Raw genomic sequence first — 14,548 nt, 5'->3', positions numbered from 1 at the left:
TGGTGTATAAAGCCAGAAAATGTTAGAATTGTGTTGATGTCCCAATATTTATGGACCTGACTGTACCTTATATTAAACCTCCCTCAACACTTTCCTCTTTTGACCTTGCTACTACTGAAGAGGTCACTAAGGTTTTCTCAGAAGCTCGTCTCACTACCTGCCCCCTGGATCCTGTCCCCTCACAACTACTACGGTCACCCTCTTCTTCTATCCTATGCTCCCTCACTCACATCTTCAATCTCTCCTTCTCTAACGGTGCATTCCCCACCCTTCTAAAGCATGCACACATCACTCCCATACTTAAAAAGCCCTCCCTGGACCCCACCAATCTAAACAACTTAACCTCCCTGGCGGTATGATCATGTCAGGAATTTTGTGCTGAAAGCGGTACCATTTTTTTGCATGGAAATGTGTAGTTTTTAATTGTAGGCTGTAATTTTTAGGAATACCTCACTGAAATCTGCCCGAACAAGAGTCTAGTAAACATTCCGGATATGATAAAACTTGAAACACAAAATCATAAATTATAATTTAATTAATAATCATAAAAAATAATAATATAATAATAATCAATTTAATTCAATAATATAATCAAACCAAAAACACTGAAATTTGAAATACAGAGGCAAATTCGCACATCGCTGAGCAAAGTCGCAAAATCTTTTTCAGTGTCTGATGACGAATTTCCCCACAAATCATTATCACTCAATTCTGCAAGTGGTTCTGATTTACTATCGCTGTTCTAAAACCGCTTTTGATGTAAAGGGACGCTTTTTGGCCGCCATGGACTTTTCTAAGTTTCCAGGCAGAAAGAACAGTCAAAATGCAGGCAGGGCACAGGACAAAGCAGTGGGGACAAAATGTATGTGAAATGCAGTGAAAAAGCAATGACAGCAAAAATGTCATTTTTTAAAAATTTCAAATTTCCCGCCGGTTCCGCCGCCCGAACGTTCCGACGTCACGGGGACCGGAACACGGAAGTCAGATGCCGGCATCCGCCGGAGGAGATGGACGGGGACGCTGCAGGGGACACATCGTGGGAGCGAAGGACAAGGTAAGTGCTGCAGGGACCCCCAGAGAACGCTGCATGGTAAGCCCGAGTGTAGCTCGGGGTTACCGTTCTTGGTATAGAAATTCTACCCCGAGCTACACTCGGGAAAACCGCTAAGGAGGTTAAGACCCATCTCCCTGCTCCCCTTTACCTCGAAACTCTTAGAATGCTTAGTCTACAATCGCCTGAGCTCCTACCTCACTGACAACAACCTTCTTGACCCTTTACAGTCTGGCTTTCTCTCATTACACTCCACTGAAACTGCCCTACTAAAACTCACTAGTGATCTACAAACTGCTAAAACCAATGGCCACTATTCCATACTCTTACTACTTGACCTCTCTGCGGCTTTTGATACTGTTGACCAACCCCTCCTCCTCAAAAAACTCCACTCTCTTTGCCTCCGACACTCTGCTCTCTCCTGGTTCTCCTTCTACCTATTGCAGCACTCCTTCAGCATTACTTATAACTCTGTCTCCTCCACTCCCTCTTTCTGAAGGGGTCCCTCAAGGTTCTGTCCTTGGACCTCTTCTCTTCTCCATCTACACCTCCTCCCTTGGTCACTTGATAAACTCCCATGGCTTTAAGGACCATCTCTATGCTGATGACACACAAATCTATCTTTCTACTCCTCACCTCACCCCTTCAGTTTCCTCTTGCATTACTAACCTACTAAGTGACATATCGGCATGGATGTCACTCCACTTCCTCAAACTCAATCTTTCCAAAACTGAGCTCTTACTATTCCCTCAAGCCTGTGCCCCCTCCCCTGACTTCTCCATCAAGATCAATAACACAACCATCAGTCCCTCCCCTCATGCCAGGGTGCTAGGTGTAATCCTAGACTCCCATCTGTCCTTTCAGCCCTAAATCCAATCGCTGTCCAAATCTTGTAGACTTCACCTCTGCAACATCTCCAAGATACGCCTGTTCTTAACCTCTTAAACTACTAAGCAACTTATTCACTCCCTTGTTATCTCTCGCCTTGACTATTGTAACTCCCTCCTCATTGGCCTACCTCATCGCAGGCTATCCCTTCTTCAGTCTATCATGAATGCTGCTGCCAGACTCATCCACCTTACTAACATCTGCCACCCCTCTCTGCCAATCCCTCCACTGGTGTCCCATTGCCCAACAGATAAAATTCAAACCATTAACAATAACATATAAAGCCATTTATAACTCTGCCCCAAACTACATCACCGATCTTATATATACAACCTTTTTGTGAATTATAAAAATAAATAAATAAATTTCAAATTATAAACATATAATGTGCAACAAAGTCCCACTAATCCAGAAAAATGTCCAAAAAGAAGTCCAAAATAGTGTCCACAAATATCCCAAGTTTATTCACTCTTTTCATCCACTGAAAGGATTGGCTGCTATTTCATCCAAAACGCACCTCGAAATAAGATATAAAAATATCTAGTGCATTACCTCAATAATAATAATAACAATAATCACCCTGTGCAACCAAAATACACTTCAAAAACGCTTTTAGTGAGAAAAAAAAAAAAAAAAAATTTAAATTAATTTCTTATAGTGCATATAATCACACACATCAAACTGTGAACACTCTGTGGTCACTGCAAATCAGTGTCTACCATCAACCAGCACACAGTAGTACTAAATACTATTACCCTCTATGCGTATTGAAACTGCTCAGACAATATTATGCAAAAGTATTCCTCCACGTCATCTTCCAAGATATTTTTTCCAAGGTCCTCAGAGAGATAAAAAGGGTCTCAGGACTAATATTCCAAGCATAGGGATAACTTTTTATTTAACACCTACATTTAAAATTATCAGCTCCAGACATGGTTATAAACTTTTCCAACCAAACACCATGTGTTGAAAACCAACAAAATGGCCGCGGCGACACCCCCGGTCTACGCACGTGCGTCCCGACACCACTCCCCCAACGCGCCTCGTCACTTCCGGACTTCGTCTGAAGGGATCAGAAAAGGGAGAAAGTATTGACTTTTTGAGGTTTATAAGGGTATATATTGATTGAATACATCACCGATCTTGTCTCCATATATCACCCAAACCGTACTCTCCGCTCCTCGCTCGACCTCCTGCTCTCTTGCTCCCTTGTCTCCTCCTCCAATGTTCGTCTCCAGGACTTCTCCAGAGCTTCCCCCATCCTCTGGAACTCTCTACTCCAATTTATCAGACTATCGCCTACTCTGCTCACTTTAGGCGATCTTTGAAAACGTATCTCTTCAGGAAAGCATATCCTGCCCTCAGCTAATAATGGAATCTTCTATTCCTCCTACCAGTCCATCCTCCACAGTTATTATCTTTTGTACCAATAGCCCCTCCCTGTTAGATTTAAGCTCCAAGGAGCAGGGCCCTCCTAACCCTCTTGTATTGAACTGTATTGTTGCTGTATTGTCTCCCGTCATATTGTAAAGTGCTGAGCAAACTGTTGGCGCTATATAAATCCTGTATAATAATAATAATAATAATAATAAAGAAACCTTTCAAAAGGTCTCCCTAGCCTTCCAATCCCACCCGACCTCAACCTCTAGACAAGATTTTGACAAAGCCCGTTTGGAATTGGACCTGTTGCTTACTGAATCAGCAGAAAAAACCCTACGCAGATCCCAACATAAGTTCTACATGAAGGCCAACAAGCCAGACACATTCCTGGCTCTTACCCTTCGCAAAATCGGCCATGCGCATAAACCATTATGCCTGAAACTCTAGAAATACCTACTTTAGTAACCCCCTCAAAATTCTTCACGAATTTCATCATAAATTATCCGGTCTTTACTCGGACTCCCACACTCTAGACCTAACAAAAGCTGAATCTCTTCCTATACTTTCGGCTTCTCAGACTGCCAACTTGGACAAAACGGCCCTGATTTACTAATGTGCCTAGACACATTTCCGTGGGATAAAGTCTACTTTTTCAATAGAGTCTGTCTACTTTTAGACGACAAAGATATTTACTAAAGAGAGAGTCTAACAAGTAGACTTGAAAGCGAATTAATTAACTAGTCACAATCCAGGAATCAGTCTAAGAAAGCAGACGTGCTAGAAGCACATCTAACTGAATGAAAAATCACTGCAGAAACATGTTCACATTGAAATTTGCTTTCCCAAATATCTGGACTTCACTTTAAACAATATCTTACATTTCAAAAAAAATTTTCAATGGGTAAAAAATAGTTTTTTAAGGGAATTCATGACAGTAAAGAACTAGACACTTTTCCAACGTCTATGCAGGGATAGAAATGAGCATGTGCAGGACACAATTTAGCCGTCTGCTGTGGGCGCTTTCTTTTTACACGCTGCTTAATAGTAAACCTCTGTGTAGTCTTCTGCAAGTCGGAGTTTACTGTTTAACAAACAGCACTATTTGTAGCTAGGCATATCTTTATGTATTTTAATTTGATCTACTTTGGGGTTCTATTGATTCTGTTTTTGTTTCTTATCCTTTATAATTATTTCTGTAATGGTTTTACATATTTCGAAGGTCTAGATGATAATATATTTTGAATCTAAAAATAAAGGTCGGCAATTAAAAAAAAAAAAACCGCGTGGGGTCCCCCCTCCCATCCATACCAAGCCCTTCGGGTCTGGTATGGATTTTGAGGGGAAGCCCCATGTCAAAATAAAAAAAAATGGCGTGGGGTCCCCCCCAAATCCATACCAGACCCTTATCCGAGCATGCAGCCCGGCAGGTCAGGAAAGAAGGGGGACGAGCGAGCAGCCCCCCCTTCCTCAACCATACCAGGCCACATGCCCTCAACATGGACAGGGTGCCTTGGGGCAGGGGGGCTCCCCCCCAAAGTACCTTGTCCCCATGTTGATGGGGACAAGGGCCTCTTCCCCTCAACCATGACTGGTGGTTGTGGGGGTCCGCAGGTGGGGGGTTTATCGGAATCTGGAAGCCCCCTTTAACAAGGGGGCCCCCAGATCCTGCCCCCCCCCCACGTGAATGAGTATGGGGTACATGGTATCTCTACTCATTCACAAAAAACAAAATGTGTAGTGTAAAAAAAAGACAGGACACGGTCTTTCACAAGTCCTTTATTAAAAGAAAAATCTAAAAGAATGTCCCCCGAAGTAGATCCAACGTCAATCATGATGGTTCAGGAAACAATGTTTACTTTTAGTTTATTAAAAGATACAAAGTTTCCTGTAACTCCGGGGAAAGTGATAGCTAAGCTTGTGAACTATAGTGAAGAAAAAAAAAAGGCTTGCATTTGCATTTTAAAATCAGCACTGACATACACTTCGTATTGCGAAAACAATTATGAAAAAATTTGTAAACCGAGGCATTATTTGCATGGATTTTTATTCGTAAACCAAAAATTAGGCATCGGTAAGCCGATTTACGCCTGTATTAGTATTGCAATCCTTTGTATTGGGATACATAGAACCAACATACATCTGAATTGACGGTTTGAATCTAAGCCACGGCAATGAAGCAGCATGTTCTCCCTGGGTGGCTGCCCTAAATAGATGTGCTGGCAGCATCTTTGCTTTCTGTCTAAATGATCCCTAGAATGTGAATTAGAATGAGGCCTTGTCTGTTCAAACACCTTCAAAGCTGCATCTTATGTGAATTTCAAACAAGGGGATGAGATAAGGGACTGGACTAATGATTGATTTGATAATGCCGGTTTGCACTCCACCCCCTTTTGGGAAGGGTTTGTCAAGCCAAGAGCTGAGAGAGAGAGAAGAGCGAGAGAGAGAGAAAAGGATTTAAAAAAAAAAAAATTATAAAATAATGGCATGGATCTCCCCCCCCCCAAATCCATAACAGACCATTATCCGAGCATGCAGATACTGCATGCCTTCAAACATTTATTTCCTTTGTTGAATTGCCTGCTTGGTTCACACTAGATGCGATTTAAAATTGCGCTTTTTGGCAATTTCACTGCGTTTTCTGTAGATTTACCAACAAGTTATTGCATTTTCAGTTGTGTTTTGCATTGTGATTTCTATTGTAGTCTATATGTGAAATTGCTACAAAAAGCTACTTTTGAAATTGTGTTGCAGAAAATCGCGTATGTTAAGACATTCATATTCATTAGATCCGATATCAGGTATGATTTCAATACCAAATCGCACCTGAAATCACGCACCCTAGATGTGACTTGGCATGCTATTTGCATGCCCTGCAACTTGCAAATCGCATGCCAAATTGCACCCGATGTGACTGGGGGCCACATCAAAGTGATGCGATTTACACTACGGTCACATCATGTGGCTTACAGTGAAGTCGCATGATTTCAATGTCGGGGGACATGCTGATTTAAAGTGTGATTTGCAAGATATCTGACACAGATCTCTCTGCAAATCGTATGAACAGTAGTATATTCATTACTTTAGAAATCGTTGTGGCTCCGACCAAGTTTAAACCACACCAATATGCACGCTCTAATAGCGGTCACATTGAGTGCGACTTGGCATGTGATTTGCATGACATGCGACTTGCAAATCGTATGCCAAGTGGCACCCTATTGTCCGCTATTAGAGCCGTCACATGGGTGCGTTTCCGACATTGATTTCTAAAGTAGTATATGTACTACTTTTGTGGCGATTTGCAGATTTGCATAGATATCTGTGTCAGATGTCTTGCAAATCGCAAGGACGTCGGCAACTTCACTGTAAGTCTCACGATTTCTAAATCAGCTTTGATGTGACCGGGGCGTAAAGACTTTTTATGTTTGATTTCTGGAGTGTTTTACCGATTTATGAGAAATCCCGCATACTAGCAAAGGTGAATTGACATTTTCAGTATTGCATGCAAGATGTGGTCATGTTACTGCCTTAACTCGTGCGATAATTTGGAGTGAATTGTGCCCCTAGTGCCAATAAATGTTGCCATGGAGTTCCCCTTCACATCCCTGTTGAATTTTCTGTTGTATGCTGCAAAGGTACTGTCAGGAATCTGGGTATGACCAGAAATGTGTGGACTGACACAGGGAAACGCAGACTTCAGGTATGATATAATAACGATATAATTATTATTAGCCACCCAGATATATAACGCACAGTGAACAAACCAACCTTCCACTAATCTTAGTATGTGCAGGAACACAGGCGTAGTCAAGCTGGAGAGGTGGAATGGTCAGGTAGGCCGTAAGGTACTGTCAGGTGCCGCCTGGCGGTGTCTCTAGCAGCCCACAGCACGGATTTCCTCAGGGTGCGGGGTCTAAGTCCCCGCCTGCTATTCACCAGTGCCCCTGATGGTGGGGATGGACTTGGTGCAGGCTGGAACCAGGTCGCGACCCCTGAGTGCGTCCGGCTGTGGTAGAGTGTACTGGCGGGGGAGTACAGAAACGGAGTCTGATGGGGCAGACTTACTAAAGGTGATCCGTGCGGGATGGATGGATCGTCAGGTGAAGTAAGCGTAGTCAGACAGGCCGGGTCGGTATCGTGCGGGCAGCGTGGTACAGGAGGAGCAAGCAGAGAATGGTCGGGGTCACAAGCCAGGTTCAGCAGGTAGCGGGCAGGGCGGTACCGAGGATCAGGCAGAAGGATGGTCAGGCAAGCCAGGGGGTCAGCAGAGGTCAGGATCAAAGCAGGGTCAGCAACGAGGCAGGAACACAGGATACCAGGTAAAGGAGCTCATGGGAAAACATACACCAAGGCCCTGATCACAGGCCTGGTCATTCCTTAAATACACTTCCTGCAATCAGCTTCAGGTGTTGGCCGACTGCAGGAGTGAGCCTCTGGCTGTTGAGAGCACCCGCTGGTCAGCCCTGGTACTGCAGCCCACACGGCAGGTGAGTCCCACCACCAGTGCTGAGTCCATTCCTGACAGGTACACTTCACTGTGGCTTTCTTTTTGACTCTGATTTGTGGGGCCTGTATACCAAGGGTTAACACAGGTGAGAAGAGGATTGGTGCTGGATAATCAGGTGCAAACATTTTCTCTGAGCAAATGAATGACAGTGGTGGGTGTGGCCTTCATTGGGGGTGGGACCAAATGCAACCTATGTTATATAAAGACCTGCAGTAGAGGATGATTTTCCTGTTACTAGGCCAGGTTATTTTCAGCAAGTCCTTGCCTGTGGTGGTTTGGGGAGGAATAGATATTGTGTTGAATTGCCCCAGACCCCACTCAGGCTGTGTTTTGATGTGGGCTGTAAATGTTTTGCATTTTTTCCTTCTAAAATGTGTTTGTGCATTATTGTACAATGATTCTGTGTTTATTATCTTTCCATTGTAATCCTAACACATGTCAATTGCTCTGCTCTTCCAAATCTGCACTTGGCTATAGTTTGCTTATTTAGACTGAAATGCAGTTTTCGGACAAACCTGCTGAGAAATGTATGTGTGGGGGACCTAGGGAGGTGGGAGGCATTTGGTATTTTGGTAACGTATGTATTTTTATATTGATATTTTGATCTGCAGCTTGTTTTGTGGATAGATAATCCTACTAATTGATGGTGTGTGTTAATTTTATGGCCCTGAAAATGTTGCTTGATTTATATTAACCATTTGTTTCCTGCTGTAACCTGTGAAAGCACAGTTCATTAAAAGTATAATCTTTAGATTGTAAGCTCTTATGAGCAGCACCGTTCTATTTTAGCAACATCAATCCTGTTCAATATACTAGCACCCCTAACACTTATATTTTGCGAGCTATATCATATGCCCAAATCTAGCTTGTTAGAGCACACATATGCAAGTATGTCCAATCTAACAAACCAAAAGCCCCCTATTGCACCACAAGACCATGTTATGTACCAATGAATAGGTCATGATCAATGTGCAGCTAGCTATTCTTTTTCTACAATCCTCTTAACAGTAATAAATTAGGCCCCAATTTACGGTGACTTTGGCCTTTACCTGCAAACATATATTCGCCAATGCCTAATACACAATAGAACTGCATACATATATTCGCCAAGGCCAAATACATAATTGAGCTGCAAACATATATTCGCCAATGCCAAATACACAATAGAACTGCAAACATATATTCGCGAATGTCATATACACAATGGAGCCGCGTGTAAAGTTGCTATGGTGCACAAATAAACACCAAGACGGCTGTTGGAGGAGGCGCTAGAGCAGCTGTCATACCAGAAATACGTCATCACATTTGCGGAAGGACGTTCGCGTTCACCTGGAAGTGGTAGTGGGTACATAGCAGAGGTTCAAGGTATTCCATAGAAGAAGTTATTGTTCTTCCTAACTATACAGGTGGCACAGACACAAGCATACACCCAGGGCCACTGTTAGATATCACGGGGCGCCATACAGCATACCTGACAGCCTCCCACCACCAGAGAAAATATCTAAATTATATTTAGGGTAAAAATACACTAAAAACATTATTAATGGACACAATCCCAACCAAATTCTTGTTAAATCTAAATGATAAAACTGTACTGAGTTAATAAAGCTGTGTGTGTAATTGAGGTCTTGGGGCTCATTCACGTGAGTGCTGTGGCCTGTAGAGTGTGAATCAGTGGTTTGTTTTTGTGGCTGTCGTCGTTTGCAGGCAACCTATGTTACACTATGGAAATGCTGCAGGTCCTAATTTGACAAGCATATGGGTGCAGGTGTACAGCCCTGAACACAGACAGTGAGCATTCAGGGCCACTTCCCCACGCCTGCACACCTGTCAGATTAAAACCTGTGTTCATACAGCTGCTGTGTCCCCATAGTGTAACAGGTGGCTCCAGCCACATGAACAACCCACTCATCCATTCTGTACAGGACAGAGGACCTGTGTGAATGTGGCATTTTTTACTTTTTTTCCTCAGCTCATTAATTTCAATGGGCTGCCTAACATGTGGGAACATGCAAAAATATTATTTTAAAAGTGTGTTGCACCTAACCACACAGTAGTGTGGTGTCATGCGTTTTGGTGGCTGTGAATGCGTCTGTGTTTACTAGATGCATGGAGGTGCAATTAAGTTTTCATCATGGTACCTGCGCACATCTGCAAAGGGCATTGCATTTCTTTGCTTTGCAGGAAAATGCGTGCTCTTGCATGCGTTTCTGCACCACAAATGGTGTGAACAAATCCTAAGGGCCAATTCATACTATAGAAACACAGTCTAGATGTGTTCCAGATGTGTTTTTGCATGCACTTTTTTGATGCATGTTTAGCATGTTCCAGTGCATTTTGGATGTGTTTTTGATGTGTTCCAGTGCATTATTTTATGCATTCCAGTTAATTTTTTACCCTCTTTTTTTTCTGCAATTTAATTAGGGACATGTGCGTTTTACCGCGTTCCAGTACAGTTCTATGCATAAACAATGCAGCCTGTTCGACTTTTTTTGCAGCACCTACAACACACTGGAACTGCAAGCGCTGATGTGAACTATGACATTGACAACCATATAACCTTCTTTCTGTGTGTTTTGGATGCATAAAAAGCAACTGAAACAAATGTAGTGTGAACTGGCCCTAAAGGTTATTATAGGTAAGGAAACGAGATTGACCAGGAATTGCGAATTCAATCAGACTAGTGGTGAGATACAATTAGGAATCTTATAATAATGCGAGATCTGAGCTGTAGGTGATAGGAAATGAGACACATTAACTTGATCAGTAAATAAATGGTTAAATAAAAAGAGTGGGGCTGGGATACATAGATTTGCAGATGGAACAGGTGATGACAGGGGGGGTGGGGGAGGGGGTCAAGTTATATAAGGAGAGAGGCTTAAGGGCTCGTTCACACTTGACTTTATTTCTAACTCTTGTCAAATGCCCCTATAGTGTTTGACAGGCGTTTTTGTGAAGTATTTTTACCCTTTTAGTCCTCAAATGCTCTCCAAAGCCCTATGTGCGGTTTAGAGGCATTTAATAGGCGTTTGCCAAGCATTTAAAACTACACCACAAACGCCTATAATGAAGTTAAATGGTACTAACGCTCCGCAAATGCCTTGCAACTGCGTCACAAACGCTTGCCAGGTGTTTGAGGAGTGGCAGCATAGACTTGAATGGGAGGCTTCAACTCCTCCTGACTCAACATGAGGCGCCAGTTTTGGCGCGATGCAACGCTAACGCTTCAGTGTGAACAGCACTGTGAGCTGCCATGTGCAGAATTTTCATAGGCATTTGAGAAGCGTTAAAAACAAGAAGAGAAACAAAGTTGCAATGAAATATAAACAGAAGGAAATTTGAAAGTTTCAAACTTGTCAGAAGAACAGGATGCAGGTAAGATTCACTCCCTTTCCACTTTCTAGTCAGTAGCCAAAATCTTAATTGATTGATCAATATTCCTGACACTGACAGAACCCTGGAAATTGACCTCCATATTTTGGGCATTCACAGATGTCAAGGAGCTTACAATCTAAGGCCAGAAACTCAGACATATACTAGGCCCAATTAACCTAACAGCATGTCTTTGGAGTGTTGGCAGAAACACACCCTTGCAGAGAAAGCATGCAAACTCCAGACAGGTGCAGCCATGACTGGGATTAGAACCCATGTGCTGTAAGTTCTGAGTTCTAACCACTAAGCCACTGTAGGAGACAGAGTTTGAGCTGGAATGTAGAATAGTTACATGATTAAAGATATATAATTATATTGGGAAATTAGAACTAGACATTCAAATTATTTGAGATATAAGTGTGAAAATGTTTGACATTTGAAAATAGAATGTATGACATTCATTAGGAAATGCATTAGTTGGCCGATAATTTTTGGAGAAACGGCAACAAAAAAAAAAAATTATAATATAGGTGTGCTTTTTATTTTAAATTATAAGTATTCTCATATGCAAACAAACGCCAACTGGACAAAGCCCGCGGTTGTGTGCCACCTAGTGAACATATCTGGCATTGCATCTAGAAATGTGCCCAACGTCATTACGTATTTACGAACAGGAAAGAGTCTACAAAGTAGACTCTTTTTAATCAGCTTGCTGGGCCCCTTTCTGAAGACTGACAGGTCTTGATTGATTGAATTGAGTCTGCCTGAATGTTCAGCGTCTGCTGGTAGACTCAATTCTTAGTAAATCAGGGCTAACATGTCACGGCCACAGAAATTCTGACGGCCATTAAATCCCTTAAGCCTAATAAACTTTCTGACCCAGATGGACTTTCAGCCATCTATTGCAAAAAATTAGCGAATCTTCTAACCCCCATTATGACCTCCGCCTTCAACTCACTTCTAGATGGCCACGGCTTCCACCCCGACTCCTTGACTACTTCCATCTCCATGATCCGCAAACCCCAATCCGACCACTCCTGTTGGTCTAATTTTCTACCTATATCTGTCCTCAATCTCAACATCAAAATTCTGGTGAAAATCCTCTCCAGTTGCCTGAACGTAATTATCGGCTCCCTAATTCATAGGGACCAAGTAGGCATTATACCCTCTCATAAAGCAGGCGACAATATACGTCGTGCGACTCTTCAATCCCACGCTGCTCAAACCCGCAAAATCCCTTCCTGTTTCTTATCCCTTGACATCCGCAAAGCCTTTGACACGGTCTCCTGGCCCTACCTCCACTTTGTCTTATGCAAATTGGGCTTTGGTTCAAACTTCTTAAGATGGATCTCCTCACTATATACCGACCCATACATCCAATACACCGGATTCAGATCGGACTTATTCCCAATCCACAGAGGCACTCGTCAAGGCGCCCTCTATCACCTCTACTCTTTGTCTTAGCAAAATAACCCTTAGCTGTCCTAATCCGATCTGATCCTAATATTAAAGGTATTGAAATAGGGGGAATCCATCATAAACTCTGCCTTTTCGCAGATGATGTCTTGCTCTTCATGATTTCTCCTCTGATATCAGCCCTAAATCTCCTACAGTTACTAGGCCATTTCAGCCGCGTCTCAGGCTTAGAAGTCAAACCTCACAAATCCACTGCTCTGAAGGTATCCCTCCCACCCTCTCTCCAAGTCCAACAATAAACTGTACTGCCCTTCTCCTGGTCCTCCCACTTTATCCCTTTTCTCGGGATCAAATTCACAGCTAACCCAAAGGACCTTTACAGTGCAAACTACCCACCCATGCTTTCCCACCTCACTTATGAACAAATGGTCTCCATTACCTATATCCTGGTTGGGACGTATCACAGTTGTCAAAATGACCATTTTACCAAAAATACTATACCTCTTTTGTGTTCTTCCCATTTCAGTTCCTGCATACTTCCTCCGCATCTTACAACCTCGAGTATCTGCCTACATCTGGAATACATTAAAACCCCGTCTCCCTAAGAACACACTCTTCTCCCATAAACTGAAAGGCGGCCTGGGCTTACCCAACTTCCAAGCCTACTATCATGCAGCCCATTTAGCTCAGCTCCCCAAGTATCACGGCACTAAAGAAACACCCTTATGGGTGTCACTAGAATCCATAGATTATGACCCTCTGTCAATGGCTAACATTTTATGGCTAGACCTGTCTCACCGCCACAATCTCTTCAATCCCGTCACTCGTCACTATCTTTCTATGTGGGACAGTGTCAGGGATCGCGGTAGCGAGCGAGTCTGCGCATGTGCAGAATGCCGATACGCTGTAACCGGCGGACCTAGGCAGTCGCGGCAGCGGCGGCGGTCACGCATTCGCGGATGCGCGCCTGGCACCAATGACAGTGCGGGGCACACTATTTAAACCAGCCCTGCACAGACTCACATTGCCGTATGGTCTTCTTATCTGCTCCTGCTAGTTTTGCCTGCTGATTGACCTTGTTGCCGACCCTGCTTGATCCTGACCTCTGCTGACCTTCTCCTGCTCTGATCCCTGGCTCCTTTGACTACTCACCTGCATACCCCTGATTATCTGACCTCCTGTTGCTGAACCTGGTGTGTGACCCGACTACTCTCTGTCTGCTGCTCTGTACCGTTCTGTCTCCGCTGTTACCGACCCGGCCCGTCTGACTACGCTACACTACCCTGCCATCCATCCGTCCATCCATCCTGCACGGATCCGGTCACTGCTGCCCAGGTATCACATCAGGCTCTCTCCCAGTACATACCTCTGGCGGTTCCCTCTACCACAGGCAGGTGCATCAGGGGCCGCAACCTGGTCACAGTCTGCTCCAAGTCCATCCCCACCATCAGGGGCCCTGGTGAATAAGCAGACTGGGACTTAGACCCCACGCCCTGGGGAATTCTGTCCTGTGGGTTGCTAGAGATACCGCCAGGCGGTACATGACAGACAGACTTAAGGCACGCTGCCTCTTCCAGTCCCCACATAACCCTATGCTCTCCTTCTTTCGCAACCCTGCTTTTTACCCAGCCTGGTCCTCCCCTTCATTCTTTTCAGCCTGGTCATTGGCTGGACTGCTCTTTGTACACAAATTTTTATCCTCTTTCAAGATAACATCCTTTCAGTCCCTTCGCAAAACCTACAGCCTACCTTCTTTAGAACTTTTCTTTTTGCTACCTTCAGATAAAATACTTCCATTCATCTGTACTCCCCTCAAACCCTTTTGTCCCTGACCTTTCTTATTTTTAAAGAACCTGTAAATCAGACCTCCCATTGAAGAGGCCTTATCTCAAACCTATACAGCCACCTCCTTAAACAGACACACCCCACCCCTCACC

This window comes from Staurois parvus, unplaced genomic scaffold (assembly GCF_062004578.1).
Source record: "Staurois parvus isolate SC_StPar_1 unplaced genomic scaffold, SC_StPar_1.0 ptg000659l, whole genome shotgun sequence".
Lineage (NCBI taxonomy): Eukaryota > Metazoa > Chordata > Amphibia > Anura > Ranidae > Staurois > Staurois parvus.
The sequence above is the reverse complement of the archived record's forward strand: the minus strand, read 5'-3'. Positions refer to the sequence as shown.